Here is a 16,562-nt window from a genome sequence, read left to right as displayed (position 1 = left end):
TTAAATAATATCAATCTTGTTGCTTTGAATTTTGCTGATGTAGCCCCCAAGGGCCGGTTCAACTTTAGCGTAGTTAAACCGGTACTTTAAGTAACTGAGACTGCCTTATCAGAATATATATGATCAAATAGCCATTAGCCCCCAAGTGCCAAGTTGAATACTTGTATTGATCTTGGGACTTTGTAAATAATTGAAACATGAAGATCAAATAGCCATTAGCCCCCAAGTGCCAAGTTGAATACTTGTATTGATCTTGGGACTTTGTAAACAATCGAAAGATGAAGGAGTAAACCGGAGGCCGCTTTAGATCAAATATGCATTAGCCACCAAGTACTAAGCGCATAACTTGTTATGTGGTTGGTACTTGAATCCTTCTACCAATTTGTTGAAACATATACCTGTATGCATGCAGGCGGAGCTGAAGAGGAAAGAGAACCAAGTCATCGATCTTCAAGAAGCCCTGAAAACCCAACAAGCTGAAACCTCCAAAGCAAAAGAGGAATTGGCCAGTGCTTTAAGCGCCATGGAACAACTTAAGGACAACTTCAAGAAGAAACAGGCGGACTGGGCCACTGAGAAATCCGCTTTGATCAAACGAGCAGAGGATGCTGAGGCTGCACTAAAACCAGTGGCAGATGAACTGACCAGCATAAAGCGCCACGTGCATGCTATGACTGCTGCTATCTTTGGTAAGCCAGTTTTCCTACTGAATTGGCTCTGCCTTCTGACAAAGTCGCCGGTTTATTAACCCTTTATGGTATTTCAGGGACACGCATTGGTCACTTGGGGTCAGATGTACGGAAGAAGCTAAAATCCGCCTATACATTGGTTGAACAACTGTATACTAGTGCCCAGCGGATCATCTGTACCGCCTCTCATAACAAACCGGTGCCTACTTTGATTCAAGATACTCTGATGAAACTGTCGGTGCTTCCTTCCCAGATTGAAGAGCTAAAAAAATCTGCTGCTCGAACCGGCGCAATCAATGCTTTAATCCGGGCAAAAGCCTGGGTGCCGGATTTTGATCCTGTTGAAGCGGCTTAGGGCTATCCCAGCTTGAAGGAAGACGGATCAGAATTTGGTGAAGCGGATCTACGAGCGATAAACCGGGAGGCACGTCCACTAGCTTGTCAGTTGGCTGAGGAAGCAGACTTGTCTCGTTATCAAGCGCAATACGACAGTCAGAACAAGCGAATAGCTTCGCCAATCCATGAATCGGAAAATCTGATTCCTCCAATCCATAAGCATACTTACGCTCCCGATATTAACCCGTCCTTGCTGATCGACGATGAAGCTGTTTTTCAAGCATTAATGGGACAACTGTGGATTCCCATCCACTGGGTAGGGACACGGAGGCTGAAGCGGCGCAGGATGACCCACAACCATCAGGCCAGGCTGGTGACCAAGCTTGAACCGGAAGCTGGTTTAAAAACTGCCTCTTCTTCGCGAAAAACAATTACATTATTTATGGGCACCATGTTGCCTTGTAATAGGCTAGCTGATACCTTTGATGTTGATATGCCTTCGTGCATAATTTGCTCTTCCTGTGGTCATGAACTTTCCAAATACTTTCTGAAATGAAAAATTCATCAAGTGCCACCGTGGTTGTACCGTCAGGCGGAATATGATGTCTGCATATATGAAATCAAACAAAATTTTAAGTATATGACCAAATTTTTGAGATACATAATACCTGCCGTCATTGATCGTGAAGTTGGCTTAGCCAATCTTGAAGCGGAGTTTTGTAAACCCACACTATTTGGAGGAGATGACAGCTCCTGCATATATATATATGATGCTGGTTTACCATTGTAAACCGTACCGTGTTACTCCATAAGAGGATGTTAACAACATGGATCAAACCGGTCAGATAGTCTCCGGATTGACGTGAACTGTGTTCCGTCAATTGAAATTTTTTTGTCGGTTTAAGAAACACAATGAAAAGCAAAAAAACCCCTTCAAAGAAAAGTGTGAAGCAAAAAGAAAAAGTTTTATTTAAACTGATCAAATTGCGTTACCATGGCTAAACATGACCAAGTTCCCGTTAGGTGTAACTATGGTTCTAGTCAGCCAGGTCCCCAGATGAAATCGTGGCATTTATGCCGACCAAATGGCGTGGTCATGGTTCGGGTTCGACCAAGCCCCCAAGTGATTCTGTGGCCTTAGGCCGACCAAGAGGCATGACTGGTTCAGACATGACCAAGTCCCCAAGTGATCTAGTGGCTTTCGCCTATCAAGAGGCATGGTATTGGTTCGGACACGACCAATCCTCCAAGTGATATAACACGATGCTTTTAGCAAAGCGAACTCAAGGGGTAAACCGGAGGCCGCTTTAGAGCAACTCCGTGTAACCTCACATGATGTAAAAGAACAGATACCCTGCTTTAGCTGAGGTTCCGGTTTATTATATTTAATCATAATATATACATTGTCGTAATATGTACATAAGTATAGCCAATGGCTCAGGTGTAGTAAGGTCGAAGATGAGCTATATTCCACGACCTGTTAGTCTCCTCCTCTGATGTACGTGAGTCCTTATGCTCTCGAATATCGATCAGATAGTACGACCCGTTGTGCAGATTCTTGCTGACCACGAAAGGCCCCTCCCAAGGTGGGGATAGCTTATGCATGTTAGCCTGATCTTGGATGAGCCGAAGCACCAAATCTCCTTCCTGAAAGGTTCTGGTTCTGACCCGACGACTATGATAACAACGAAGATCCTGCTCGTAAATCACCGATCGGGCGGCTGCGATGTCACGCTCTCCATCCAACCGGTCCAAAGCGTCTTGCCGTGCTGTCTCGTTGTCCGCTTCAATATAAGCTGTGACACGAGGTGAATCATGCCAGATATCACTAGGGAGAACCGCCTCTGCTCCATAAACCATGAAGAATAGTGTGTATCCTATTGATCTGTTGGGTGTTGTATTGATACTCCATAGCACAGATGGTAATTCTTCTACCCAACAACCCGGCGTTCTCTGCAAAGGAACCATGAGCCGGGGCTTGATGCCTCTCAATATCTCTTGATTAGCTCTTTCTACTTGACCATTAGACTGTGGATGTGCCACTGATGAAACGTCGAGCCGGATGTGCTCTCGTTCGCAGAACTCCTTCATAGCACCTTTGGATAAATTGGTACCATTATCTGTGATAATACTGTGCGGAAAGCCAAACCGGAAAATCACCTTTTTGATGAACTGAACCGCCGTGGCCGCATCACACTTGCTAACAGGTTCTGCCTCCACCCACTTTGTAAACTTGTCAACCGCCACCAGGAGGTGGGTCTTCTTATCTTTGGACCTTTTGAAAGGCCCAACCCTATCCAGCCCCCAAGTCACAAACGGCCAAGTAATCAGAATCATTCTCAATTCTTGAGCCGGTACATGAGCACGCCTTGAAAACCTTTGGCAACCATCACACCATCTGACCAGATCCTCCGCATCAGCATGAGCAGTTAACCAATAAAAACCATGGCGAAACGCTTTAGCCACCAGAGACTTTGAACCGGCGTGGTGACCACAATCTCCTTCGTGGATCTCACGCAAGATTTCACGGCCTTCTTCAGGAGACACACAGCGTTAGAAAGCCCCTGATATACTGCAATGATGCAACTCGCCGTTGATGATAGTCATGGACTTGGATCGCCGGATTATCTGCCTTGCTAGAATTTCATCCTCTGGCAACTCACCCCGGTTCTTGTACGCCAGGTAGGGAAGCGTCCAATCCGGAATAACATGAAGAGCCACCACCAATCGAGCCTCCGGATCAGGAATAGCCAAATCCTCTTCACCAGGGATCTTGACCGACGGGTTGTGCAGCACATCCAAAAAAACATTGGGTGGGACCGGTTTGCGCTGAGAGCCCAGCCGGCTTAAAGCGTCTGCCGCTTAATTTTTCCGCCGGTCCACGTGATCCACCTGATAACCTTTGAAATAACCTGCGACAGTATCCACCTCACGACGATATGCTGCCATGAGTGGGTCCTTGGAGTCCCAAGTGCCAGACAGTTGCTGGGCCACAAGGTCTGAGTCACCGAAGCACTTAACTCGACTTAGATTCATCTCCTTAGCCATCCGGAGACCATGGAGCAAGGCTTCATACTCAGCTGCATTGTTAGTACAAGGGAACATTAAATGGAGAACATAACAAAACTTATCACCTCATGGGGAAGTTAATACGACTCCAGCCCCCGAGCCTTCCAGCTGCCTGGATCCGTCAAAATGGATGGTCCAATATGTATGATCCGGCTTTCTTCAGGTGCTTGCATTTCTGTCCAATCATTGATGAAATCAACAAGTGCTTGAGACTTAATCGCTGTCCGAGGCACATACTTCAAATCATACGGCCCCAGCTCTATGGCCCACTTTGCAATCCGGCCAGTTGCTTCCCGGTTCTGGATGATATCTCCCAAAGGAGCAGAACTGACCACCGTAATTGAGTGCCCTTGGAAATATTGTTTAAGGTTCCGGCTTGCCATAAAGACTCCATACACCAGCTTCTGCCAATGTGGATACCTTTGCTTGGACTCAATGAGCACCTCGCTGATGTAATAAATCGGACGTTGAACCGGATGCTCCTTACCTGCCTCCTTTCGCTCCACCACAATAGCTACACTGAACGCCCGAACATTAGCAGCAACATATAGCAGTAATGGCTCCTTGTCAACGGGAGCGGCGAGCACAGGCGGATTGGCCAATTGGCGCTTTAAGTCCTCAAACGCTTCATCAGCAGCAGAACTCCAGACAAACTGATCCGTCTTTTTCAACATCTGATACAAAGGGATTGCCTTCTCACCGAGGCGACTGATAAACCGGCTTAGCGCAGCAATCCTGCCTGCCAGGCGTTGAACATCGTTGATACACTTCGGTTTAGCCAGGGAGGTGATAGCTGTGATCTTCTCTGGATTAGCCTCAATTCCCCTTTTGGACACTATAAAACCCAATAGCTTGCCTGCTGGTACACCAAAAACACACTTTTCCGGATTAACCATCATCTTGTATGTTCTCAGATTATCAAAGGTTTCTTTCAAATCATCAATCAGAGTCTCCTTCTCGCTGGATTTAACCACGATGTCATCCACGTAAGCATGTACATTACGGCCAATCTTCTTGTGAAGACAATTTTGTACACACCGTTGGTAAGTTGCCTGGGCACTCTTGAGCCCGAAGGGCATAGACACATAGCAAAAGGCTCCAAAGGGAGTTATAAATGCTGTCTTCTCCTGGTCCTTAACTGCCATTTTGATCTGATGATAGCCAGAATACACATCCAAAAAACTTAGACGCTCACAACCCGCCGTAGCATCAATAATTTGATCAATACGGGGGAGGGCAAAAGGATCTACTGGACAAGCCTTATTAAGATCTGTGTAATCCACACACATGCGTCAGGTGCCGTTTTTCTTGAGGACCAGCACCGGATTGGCAAGCCACTCAGGGTGAAACACTTCAATAATAAAGCTAGCTGCTAAGAGCCTGGCTACCTCTATGGGAGTCGTTTCGATGAGATGGCGGCTATCGTTTTCTGTGGGAGTCGACCTTGACGATCCGACTACGAACGTGCGAGACGTCGCGCCTTAGCAATCGCTAAACCAACTTCCGAGGGTTATTGACCACGCCGGAGCACGATCAACCTGACCACGAGGGTCTGTTTCCTGTGAGCAAACGAAGAACAAGCAAGAAACTGAGATTGCAATCAGGATATTGCGAATATAAGATGAAAGCTTTATTGATCAAGGTGGGGTTCTGTGACGTCTTGGTCTGGTCGTTGGACACAAACGAAGTACGCGAAGTTGCAGCTATGGCGAACTTTTAATCTAAACAAAACCCAAAGTCTAAATGACGCCCTAAGGGCTGTATATATGGAGGAAGAGGGGGGAATTTCGTGGCCCTTGAGGGTGGGGTCCGAAACCAACCCTAACTCTTGTTTGCCTATCCTATTTTTAGGCTTTTCTGAGTCTTTTGAGCCACGTGCCATCATAGTGATTTTTTGTCGCACTTTTTCGTCGTCGCTACCCTGATTTCTGAAAAAAAATTGTGCCCATCCTATCAGTTTGACGAGGGAAGAGTTTTGAGACACTCGCCATTATAGTGATTTTTCGCAAAAAAAAAGAGGAGCGCAAAAAAAAGAGCGAAAAAAAGAGTTCCAGAGTGTGCTTTTCCCTTATTTACGTGCAGCGCCGTGATTTTGTTAGTGTTCTAGGCTCGCGTCTCTAGCACGGTCTAGCCTAGGACCAGCACAGTACCGTAGTTGAGCGTTTATTCAACTTTGCATCTCTGAATTGATTATTGCTGACCCTTTTTGCTACCATACTATAAGCCTTCCCAGCTCCACATACATCTACGTCGTGCGTTTGACTCTCCCTGGCAATCGCTCTATCCAAGCTTTTGAGAGTTTTGACTACAACGGTTGCCGATCACCGCCTGCTGCTGGGTAAGAACTGGTAAGAATTTGAGATTTGCTTGACGGATTTGTGACACCCGCCACCACCACCACTTGTTAGTAGTCTGTAGGATCATATTCTTGTGTGTTTCTATTGCTGCTAACCATGCCAGGATCACAAGCCGACGAGACTGACTGGGAGAACTTGACGAACAAGGAGCTTCATGATACGTTTCAGCAAATGATGAGTGGACAGGTGCAAGATGTGATAAACAGATTTGAAGAGGCCATGGAGAAGATAGATGGCATGGAGAAGACGTTTGAAACAAAGCTCGATAACAAGTTTGCTGAATTGCTTTCGCGTTTTCCACCACCACCATCGGCTTCTCCTGCCGCACCTCTGCAACAACAGCAACAACATCGACTACCTCCACGTCGGGAAACAGCCCTCCGCCGAGCGAGCCATGTCCCTCTTCAGTCGGGCCAAACTGCTGGTGCTGCTGTTGATACTTCTGTGGCTCCTACTGCTGATGTGGAGGAGGATGATTATGTGGGAGATTATGAGGATAGAGGCTAAGGTGTCCCAATTTTTCGATGAGATGGTGGCTATCGTTTTCTGTGGGAGTCGACCTTGACGATCCGACTACGAACGTGCGAGACGTCGCGCCTTAGCAATCGCTAAACCAACTTCCGAGGGTTATTGACCACGCCGGAGCACGATCAACCTGACCACGAGGGTCTGTTTCCTGCGAGCAAACGAAGAACAAGCAAGAAACTGAGATTGCAATCGGGATATTGCGAATATAAGATGAAAGCTTTATTGATCAAGGTGGGGTTCTGTGACGTCTTGGTCTGGTCGTTGGACACAAACGAAGTACGTGAAGTTGCAGCTATGGTGAACTTTTAATCTAAACAAAACCCAAAGTCTAAACGACGCCCTAAGGGCTGTATATATGGAGGAAGAGGGGGGAATTTCGTGGCCCTTGAGGGTGGGGTCCGAAACCAACCCTAACTCTTGTTTCCCCACACATACGGACTCTAAAAATAGCCTATACTTAAGTATTTCGAAATTACATGGGCCTGGCCCATTAATAAGGTGACGCAGCACCTAGAATAGCCTATGGACGAATATTATGAAGTGGCATCTTGTATATTTCGTCCAAGGCTTCATGCACTCCTTATGGCGGCTTCAAAGTCCTGAAATCATCACTTGTAACTCCGTTCTTGATCCCCTTGCGCATGCCATCAACTCCATGCGTGTTTTTGCTCCAATGTTCATCCTTCTCCAAGCTAGGCCCTTCATTTGTAAGCAAAACAAATGTATCCAATTTAGGCAGCATCATAATCTCATGAACATTAGAATCATTACCAAGAAACGAAAGTACCTGGTAATTTAATTGGCGTGCGCGAGCTCTAGTAATTGGTCCAGTATATGTAACAGTAGGGGCTGTGGGTGTAACAATGGTATTGATGTCCTCATTAATTTAGGATCCACATTAAGTGTGTGCTCAGCGAGTTCCCTCGGTACACCTGGCATGTCAGAAGGTTTCCATGCGAAAATGTCCTGATTCTCACGGATGAACTCGATGAGCACGCCTTCCTATTTTGGATCCAAGTTGGCACTGATGCTGAACTTCTTAGATGAATCGCCAGGTACGAAATCAACAAGCTTAGTCTCTACTGCCGATTTGAACTTTAGGGCCGGATCATGCTCTGTAGTTGGCTTCTTCAACGGAGTCATGTCCGCCGGATCAACATTGTCTTTATAGTACTTCAACTCCTCGGTGGCACAAACCGACTCTGCATAAGCCGCATCTCCTTCCTCGCATTCCAAAGCTATTTTGCAGCTTCCATGAACCGTTATTGTCCCCTTGTGACCCGGCATCTTGAGCTGCAAATACACATAACAGGGCCGGGCCATAAACTTGGCGTACGCCGGTCGCCCAAACAGGGCATGATATGGACTTTGGATTTTCACCACCTCAAACGTCAACGTCTCTGATCTGGAATCATGATCAGCCCCAAAGGCCACTTCCAGAGCTATCTTACCAACGGGATATGCTGATCTGCCAAGCACTACACCATGGAATACTGTATTAGACGGTTTGAGATTCTTATCTGTTAGTCCCATACGACGGAATGTCTCATAGTACAGGATGTTAATACTGCTCCCTCCATCCATGAGCACCTTGGTGAACTTATAACCTCCCACCTGAGGCGCCACCACCAGCGCCAGCTGACCCAGGTTATCGACCTGGGGCGGGTGATCCTCTCTGCTCCATATGATCGGCTGTTCAGACCAACGTAGATAACGGGGTATGGCTGGTTCAACAGAGTTGACCGCCCGCCTCTGAACCTTCCGGTCTCGCTTGTCCAAGCTAGTGGTAAAGACATGGTACTGTCCACCACTCAATTGCTTTGGGTTGCTCTGGTAACCCGACTGCTGCTGCTGCTGCTGTTGGTTGTAACCACCCTGGCTGTTCCGATTATTTTGACCATTATTTCCGCCCGGATTACCATTAAACCCTGAACGAAACTTCCTCCACCGTAACCCGACCCAGACCCTGAGCCATCGCCAGATTCATGATCATACCGGAAATTATTAGAATTCTTGAACTCCTGCATAATAAAGCAATCCTTCCAAAGGTGGTTTGTTGGTTCCTCCTTCGTCCCATGTTTTGGACAGGGCTGGTTTAGCAGAAAGTTTAGGCGGTTTGGGTTAGGGTTGGGTGCCCCACTACGATTTCTTGGCCTACCCTTGTGTCGCTGGCCATTGTTCTATGCATTGGTATTAGTCACAAAGTCCATGTTACCATCTGCTTTACGCTTGCCTCCTCCGCCATTGCCTACCCAGTGATGCTGCTGACCTTTGGAGATGTTGTTCTTCTTTCCCTTCCCTGTCTTGTCATCATCAGATTCGGGATCCTTGGTACTATTAGAATCGGCATATTTCACCAAAGCGGCCATGAGAGTCCCCAAGTCAGTGCAATGACGCTTCATCCGTCCCAACTTCAGCTTCAGGGGTCCAAACCGGCAGTTTCCCTCTAGGGTTAATACTGCGGTGTCAGCGTTGATGCGGTCTGAGGAGTGCAACACTTGTGAAACCCGGCGCACCCAATGAGTCGTTGATTCTCCTTCCTCCTGGACGCATGCAGCTAAGTCCACTATCGACATAGGCTGTTTACAGGTATCTTTGAAATTGCTGATAAACCGGGCCCGTAATTGGGCCCATGAACTGATAGAATTAGCCGGCAAGCTTTTTAACCAAGTACGGGCCGTTCCTTCGAGCATCATGGTGAAGTATTTTGCACACGCCGCGTCATCCACATCAAGCATCTCCATGGCCATCTCATAGCTCTCCAACCATGTCTCTGGAGGTTGATCCGCCGTGTAATTTGGCACCTTGCGCGGGCCTTTGAAATCCTTGGGCAAGCACACGTTGCGTAAAGCGGGGATAAGGCAAGGCACCCCCAAAGAACTGGAGGTAACACCAGGTTCAGTCAAGGTGGTTGGATGAACCGGCGTGAGCTGCCGAGCCTGATGTTGTGCGGCTAACTCGGCCTCCCTGCACGCGCGGGCCCGGTCCGCCACTCCCTGAGCGTCATCAGCACCACCCGCCGGGTTGTTGTCCCGAGGTGCCCCACGTTGTTCATTACTCGACACTGCCGGTTCATCCATATGTCTGCTATAGCTCCGGCTTGGACAAGGGGTCGAGTGGATCCGGTCGCGGCTGTACGAGTATGCTTCCTATTGGGCCAAAGCGGTCCTCAGAAGTTCCTTGACCCGCCGTGTCTCTACTGCCTGCGGCGAGTCACCTTCAATTGGAATGGCCTCCAGCCGTTCAGCAGCGGCAACAAGATTGTCCATTGGGTTGGAGTAATGACCCGGGGGTGTTAAAGCAGCCTGAGGTACAATGGTGTTCTGACGAGGCGGGTCGTTCTGACGAGGCTGAACCGGTGTGCCGGTCCCAGGGGCTTCTGCCCGGTTCCCCTCCAGCGGATTGCCGGCTCTTGGCCTTGGAGTGTTGAAAAGGTCTCTGGCCTCGAAAACCAGAGGTAAGCGGGATCGGTGCTTCCTCCTCATGACTTCATGTGATGCGCTCTGGTCTAATATAAGCCTGTAGGCCTGTGCGTCCAAAGCAGCCCGCTCTGCGGCCATCCTGGTGTCCTCAGCTGCCAGATCCGCCTTGGCCCGGGTGATCTGTTCCTTCACCTTTGCAATCTCCATATTGTGAACGTCCTGATCTGGCGGATTAACTACCGCCATAAGCACAGCCAACGCATCAAATAGTTTTGATAGAACCTGAGCCGACGGGCGCACAGGGCCTCCTGCCCCAGCAGCCGTCGCTGCTGCTGAACCGCAAATCATTGCCGCAGCTGTTGAAGAATGAAGCGCTGCTTGTGTTCCGGCCATGAATATTCCAACCCGGTTGGGCAGATCAGAGGGGCCCGGAATACTGTCGCCATCGGAACAGCTCCCAATCCGGCCATCTTGTAGCTGATAAAGAGATTCGCTTTCTCCGGTCGAAGATTCGTCACCGGAACAAATGACAGTTGCCCCGTGAAGTCCCGATCCGTCCTCATAACTTCCTCCATGGATGACTCCCACGAAGGCACGCTTCATGGCCGGTTTAACCCGGGCGGATTGCGCACGCTGAGCCATCTCGACGAGGTCGGTGCAGATGTCCGGCTCAGGGCCCGGTTCACCGATCTTGCCAATGAAGACGTGAATGCTACCAAAGGGGACCCGGTACCCGTACTCAACTGAGGCGGCCTCAGGGCCCCAGCCTGCGTCGTCGATGTAGAGCCTGCCGCGACGACTCTTAGTCATCCGGCCTACAACATAGCCCTTGAGTCCTTCAAAGCGGACCTCCAAGAACCGGAAACCATCGTGCGATAGCCCCACGGTGGGCGCCAACTGTCGTGGTTTTGTCACGGCAGATGTCCTAGAGAAAGGACTTAGTCGTGGAACCATCGCGACAGGTTAGCTTGAAGGGGTTAAAGCGGACACAAGGACGCAAGAGAGTTTATACTAGTTCGGCCCCTTCAAGGAAGTTAAAAGCCTACGTCTAGTTGTGATGGAATTGATGGGGTTTCGATGACTAGGGAGCAAACAAGCTTTGCCTATGTCTCGAGGTGTTGTCTGTTGTCCCTGAACCGCCGCCGGGTCGTCCCCTTATATACACGGGTGATGCCCGTCGGTCCACAGAGTCCCGACACCGGTTCATACTTGTATCCGGGTTGGTCTCTCCTTATTCCTAGCTTACAATACAAGTTTACATGCCAGGCCGGTTTACGGCTACAGGTCTTAAACCGACTACAGGCCTTGGGCCCTTATCTTCCTCCTTGGGTTTTAACACCCTTGAACTACTGATGACGTTAACCCGGCCCAGATAGGCCGGTTTATGCCCAGTAGTAATATCCCCAACAGTAATACATCATCTCGCAACTAACTCATTAGTTGCAATGCTAGAAAAGGCTTATGTGATGTGCATTACCGAGAGGGCCCAGAGATACCTCTCCGACAATCGGAGTGATAAATCCTAATCTCGAAATACGCCAACCCAACATTTACCTTTGGAGACACCTGTGGAGCTCCTTTATAATCACACAGCGTTGTGACATTTGGTAACACACAAAGTGTTCCTCCGGCAAACGGGAGTTGCATAATCTCATAGTCATAGGAACATGTATAAGTCATGAAGAACGCAATAGCAACATACTAAACGATCGGGTGCTAAGCTAATGGAATGGGTCATGTCAATCGCATCATTCTCCTAATAATGTGATCCCGTTAATCAAATGACAACACATGTCTATGGTTAGGAAACATAACCATCTTTGATTAACGAGCTAGTCAAGTAGAGGCATACTAGGGACGCTTAGTTTGTCTATGTATTCACACAAGTATTATGTTTCGGGATAATACAATTCTAGCATGAATAATAAACATTTATCATGATATAAGGAAATAAAATAATAACATTATTATTGCCTCTAGGGCATATTTCCTTCAGAATCAATATTCCTCACCTTAAGCATGGAAGAAGGGCGTCCTGTCTAGCAAACTGGCGGCGGGTAAGGAGGTACGAGGCGGGTCCGTGCTCTAATGGGCGACCGGGCAATGGAGGCGACATGGCCGACGGGAGCCTGTTGGTGCAAGAGATTAAATATGCAGTCGGACACAATCAAGAAGAGGGAAGGAGGAGATCGGGGCCGGAGAAAGGGAACGGGCAGCGGATCGGAACCTGGGAGTGGGCTTGGCATAGGCGCCGACGGCGGCAATGGATTGGAGGTAGTCGCAGAAGAGAATGTGAGTGAGGGGGCGGCGAGGACGGCCGGGACCTTCTTGCAAGCCTCCACGTACGAACGTAGTTTGCCCAGCTTGGAAGGATCCATTGCTCTCCCTCGCGCTCTCGCTCTTGCTCCTTCCAGGCGAGGGTTAGGGTTTCTCCTTGGGCGGGAGGAAGGATGCGGGGTGGCGCATCTTCGAGCGAAGCGGGGCACGCGGACGGGGAATTACCGTGATTTGGGGGTCTCCGGGTTTGCGTACAGCGAAGTTGCCGTAGTGGGGCATGGAAATTGATTTTCGTCCGCAGATGATTCGTCTTCCTATTATAATTGCTAATTGCACCCAAGATATCTTCTTAGAATAATCTAATATGTTAGATTTCATTGACTTAGATAATCCAATGACCATAATTGACCAGTGTACATTGAACTGGGTGTCCGTAAGAAAGAAAACGTTTGCTCTTTTAATAGTAGTAGAGATTATATTACTGCAAGAACATGAATTTGCATTTATAATCTAGGCAACAAGTACCATTACTCTTATATTGGAAAAATATGGCAACAAAAAACAATGGCAAGATAACTGCAGTAACATTAATTTGCTAGAAAAGTAAAAAAAATCTGCGGTAATAACAACACCTGACATGTAGTATTAGTTCAGTACTTCAGTTAAGAAAGTAATTAAGATTTATAATCAAGCCATGCACAATCCCTGACCATCTCTTGATCGGCGGAAAATCCTAGCTCAGGACAAGCCCTCATGTTGTGCTGATCATCCGAACCTACTCTGGAAGAGGACTTTAGAGATTGGACCGAAGCCGGGAGAACAAACTATATAGTTCTTTAAATGGTACTGCATGCAGATACATATAGGATAGTCCTTATGGGTGACATGAAAAATTTACCAATCTTACTCAGAAAAGTAAAAATTCTCGACAAAAATCATGCAAATACGTTTTGTGGACTCGAGGCCAAAAATATGCAACAGATAACGAAACAAAAACTTCCAAGATCATTAGGCAGCAATACAACACCATATCCGTACTTACCTGAACATGTATCTCAAAATCCAGTTTACATGTGATACTCGTCACTTCGTCAGTAACATTGCTTTCCTAAAAAAACAAACGCTAACCAAATTCACTAAATTAATAAAGGCATATCAGTGAGACAGCATGCACAGACCATCACCATCTCTACTTCTTTAGAGCGAGACAAACCACTAGCTCTAGACACGTCATCATTATGAACTCATGAGAGATGAATTCAGATTTGGGAGAGCAAACTGTAAAGTTTTCAAAATGGTAAGGCTAAGCTCCTGTCTATAGATGCATTGTCAAGAAAATGAAACAACAAAGCACATGGTTCTTAATGCAGCTGCAGGACTGAAGGTTCATTGCAAGACATCAAACTGTAGAATTTTCTAAATGACAAGATTAAGCTACTATCCGCATCTGCATTTTCATATCAAATTATACAACAGAGCAAATGGTTACTACTACTGCTGCAAGAATTGAAGGTTCATTACAAGTTCACAACATAGTCCATCATCCAATTACGCACGAAAACAACATGGGGAAACTGTCAAGCTTGCTGAAAAAAGCTAAAAGCAGTATGAGAAATCAAGCAAGCACCACTGCACCAAAGGGCTACTATGTAGTGATATAATTCATCACAAGACCCATGCCGCCTAAGCTTGTCATCTTTCCTGTTGATGAGAGTGGCCTCCTGCCCTTAAGCATATTCAACCATACCTTGTCAATGCGCCACGTCACTGGGCATCACCCTTTCTGCAAACATAAATTTGCCGGTGTGATTCCAAAAAGGGGATGCCATGATACGATATAAATAGCCAATTAAATTAGCATAATTAGTTGTAATTACAAATCACCAGAACTTTGCTTGGGAACTTTTGAAACGAAACTTTATATCTGATTCGAGATCGATCGTTTTGTTTGTTCCACTAACTTATTTGGTGTATAACTTAACAAGTGTTCCCAAATCAGAATAAATGACATATACATACAACTATACCTTACCGATTGTAGAAACTCATGTATGGAATCATAGCATCTAAATCTTCTCTCTTCCCTAGCTTCTTCCATAGCTGCGAATCGACATTAATCTCATAGATGCCCAGCACTGTGGTGACGAAAACGACATCACCGCCCTCCACGGTTCCAACTACTCTAATTGTTTCCACAGGATTTTGGATGGGGAGAAGGTTCATGAGATTGATAATTGTACGTTGACTCCATGAGGCAACTCCGTTGGAATCGATCAGTCTTGACTCAGCCTGGACGGCACGAGCGGCCTTTGCAGCCCGCTCATGGCCAGTTTAGGACCGGCCCGCACGGTCCAGGCCCGATAGGAAAATATGCCGGTCCGAGCCCAGCAAAACAAACCGAAAAAAGTTCGGTCCAGTCCGGTCTTTAACCGGGCCGACCGAGCGGACTGATGGCGCAAGGCCCATAAACTGTGTAACAGATCGAGGCCCCGAGCCCCCGAGCCGAGCAACCCCCTTCCCCCTTGTTCCATTCCCCCTCCTCGCTCGATTCCTTCTGCAAACAGAGGCAGTGTCTCCTCTGTTCTATCCCTAACCCTAACCCTAAGGCGACGGTGCCGTTGCCCGCGTCTCAGCCTGACCCACGGCCTCTCCCTTAACCGACGGCGCCATCTCATCCGAGTCCGAGCTGGAGGAGCACGTGTACATCGGGGAGGCAGCAAGGCCAGCACGCCGTCGGTCCGTCCTTCCCTGGTTCCTCACCGAGCGCCATGAAGAGGAAGAGGTAATCTTTCTCTAACCTATACCATTGGATGTGGACTTACGATTGAGGGAGGCTGCTGCAGATGGTACATGCGTAACATGCCTGGGAATTGTGCATGAGAGGATTGAGTTGTAGCACTGAAAGATGCATTCCCAGGATTTGGCATATAGGCACCAGGTGTTGCTTGACCTAATAAGTTGTCAGGAGATAATTAGTAAAGAGTTTCAGGAGATGTAGTGAAGGAGAAGGGGAATGAAGTACTAGTAATCAATAGGCACCTTTTCCCCACTGTGCTTGTGAACCATCAACAGACTATGATAGCTTGTTTGGTTTACTATACTTTGGTAAGTGCTTGCAACCTTTAATTGCTTTTGGAACTTAACCTATGCTGAGCGGTATCAATAGCCCCTTACAACCTGATGCTGCTGCTATGTTTCAGATTTAGTAAGAAATCTATTAATCTTTACTGGTCAATTGACTACTAATTTAAGGGCGATAGGTAAGTTTATCCAGGTTTATGTGGTAATAGTTAGTTACAGCTCCAGTCCTTGCAAACATTCCTAGTATCCCGGTTCAAGCTGGGTACGAGTCCTTCTTATCGTCCCGTTCAACAAGAATATCAAAGAGTGAGTTGAGGAACTACTTACAGGATGAGGTTGCCCCTCGCAACAAGGCTCTTGATCTTCTTGGTTGGTGGAAAGACAATGCTCCTAGGTACCCAATTATGGCCAAGATAGCCAGGAGGTTCCTTACTATCCCGGCTACCTCCGTGTCTTCGGAATCGACCTTCAGCACGACCGGAAGGATTTTAGGTTTGTCAACTCGTACTATTGAACTTTGGTTATAAACTTGTCAACTTCTCATCCTCAAACTAGTTTGTCAACTTGTGTCGCATTAGATGACTATAGGAGTTCGTTAAAACCGGTTATGGTGGAGGCATTAGTTTGTGGTGCAAGTTATATCAAGGGTGCTCATGTTGACTTGAATCTGGTGGTATGTTTGCCATCTTTTCCTTACCTTTTTTTCTTTCTTTTTTGGTCTTGTTGTTTGTGATGTGAGCATTTGTCTAACTTCCACACTTGTAGCCGAGGGATGAGAATGAAGAGGATGATGTTGAGAACAT

At 47.3% G+C, this 16,562-nt stretch overlaps 1 long non-coding RNA gene across 1 annotated transcript; it reads left to right on the top strand.

The window, feature by feature from the left end:
* Nucleotides 1-16,027: 16,027 nt before the first annotated feature.
* On the top strand, nt 16,028-16,562 carry LOC123181900 (uncharacterized). The gene is made up of 3 exons (XR_006491938.1): nt 16,028-16,251; nt 16,338-16,432; nt 16,525-16,562. It is a non-coding gene; the product is annotated as an uncharacterized lncRNA (long non-coding RNA).

The sequence above is a fragment of the Triticum aestivum genome, chromosome 1A, assembly GCF_018294505.1.
Source record: "Triticum aestivum cultivar Chinese Spring chromosome 1A, IWGSC CS RefSeq v2.1, whole genome shotgun sequence".
In the NCBI taxonomy this organism is placed as follows: Eukaryota; Viridiplantae; Streptophyta; class Magnoliopsida; order Poales; family Poaceae; genus Triticum; species Triticum aestivum.
This window is presented reverse-complemented; position numbering and strand designations above follow the sequence as displayed.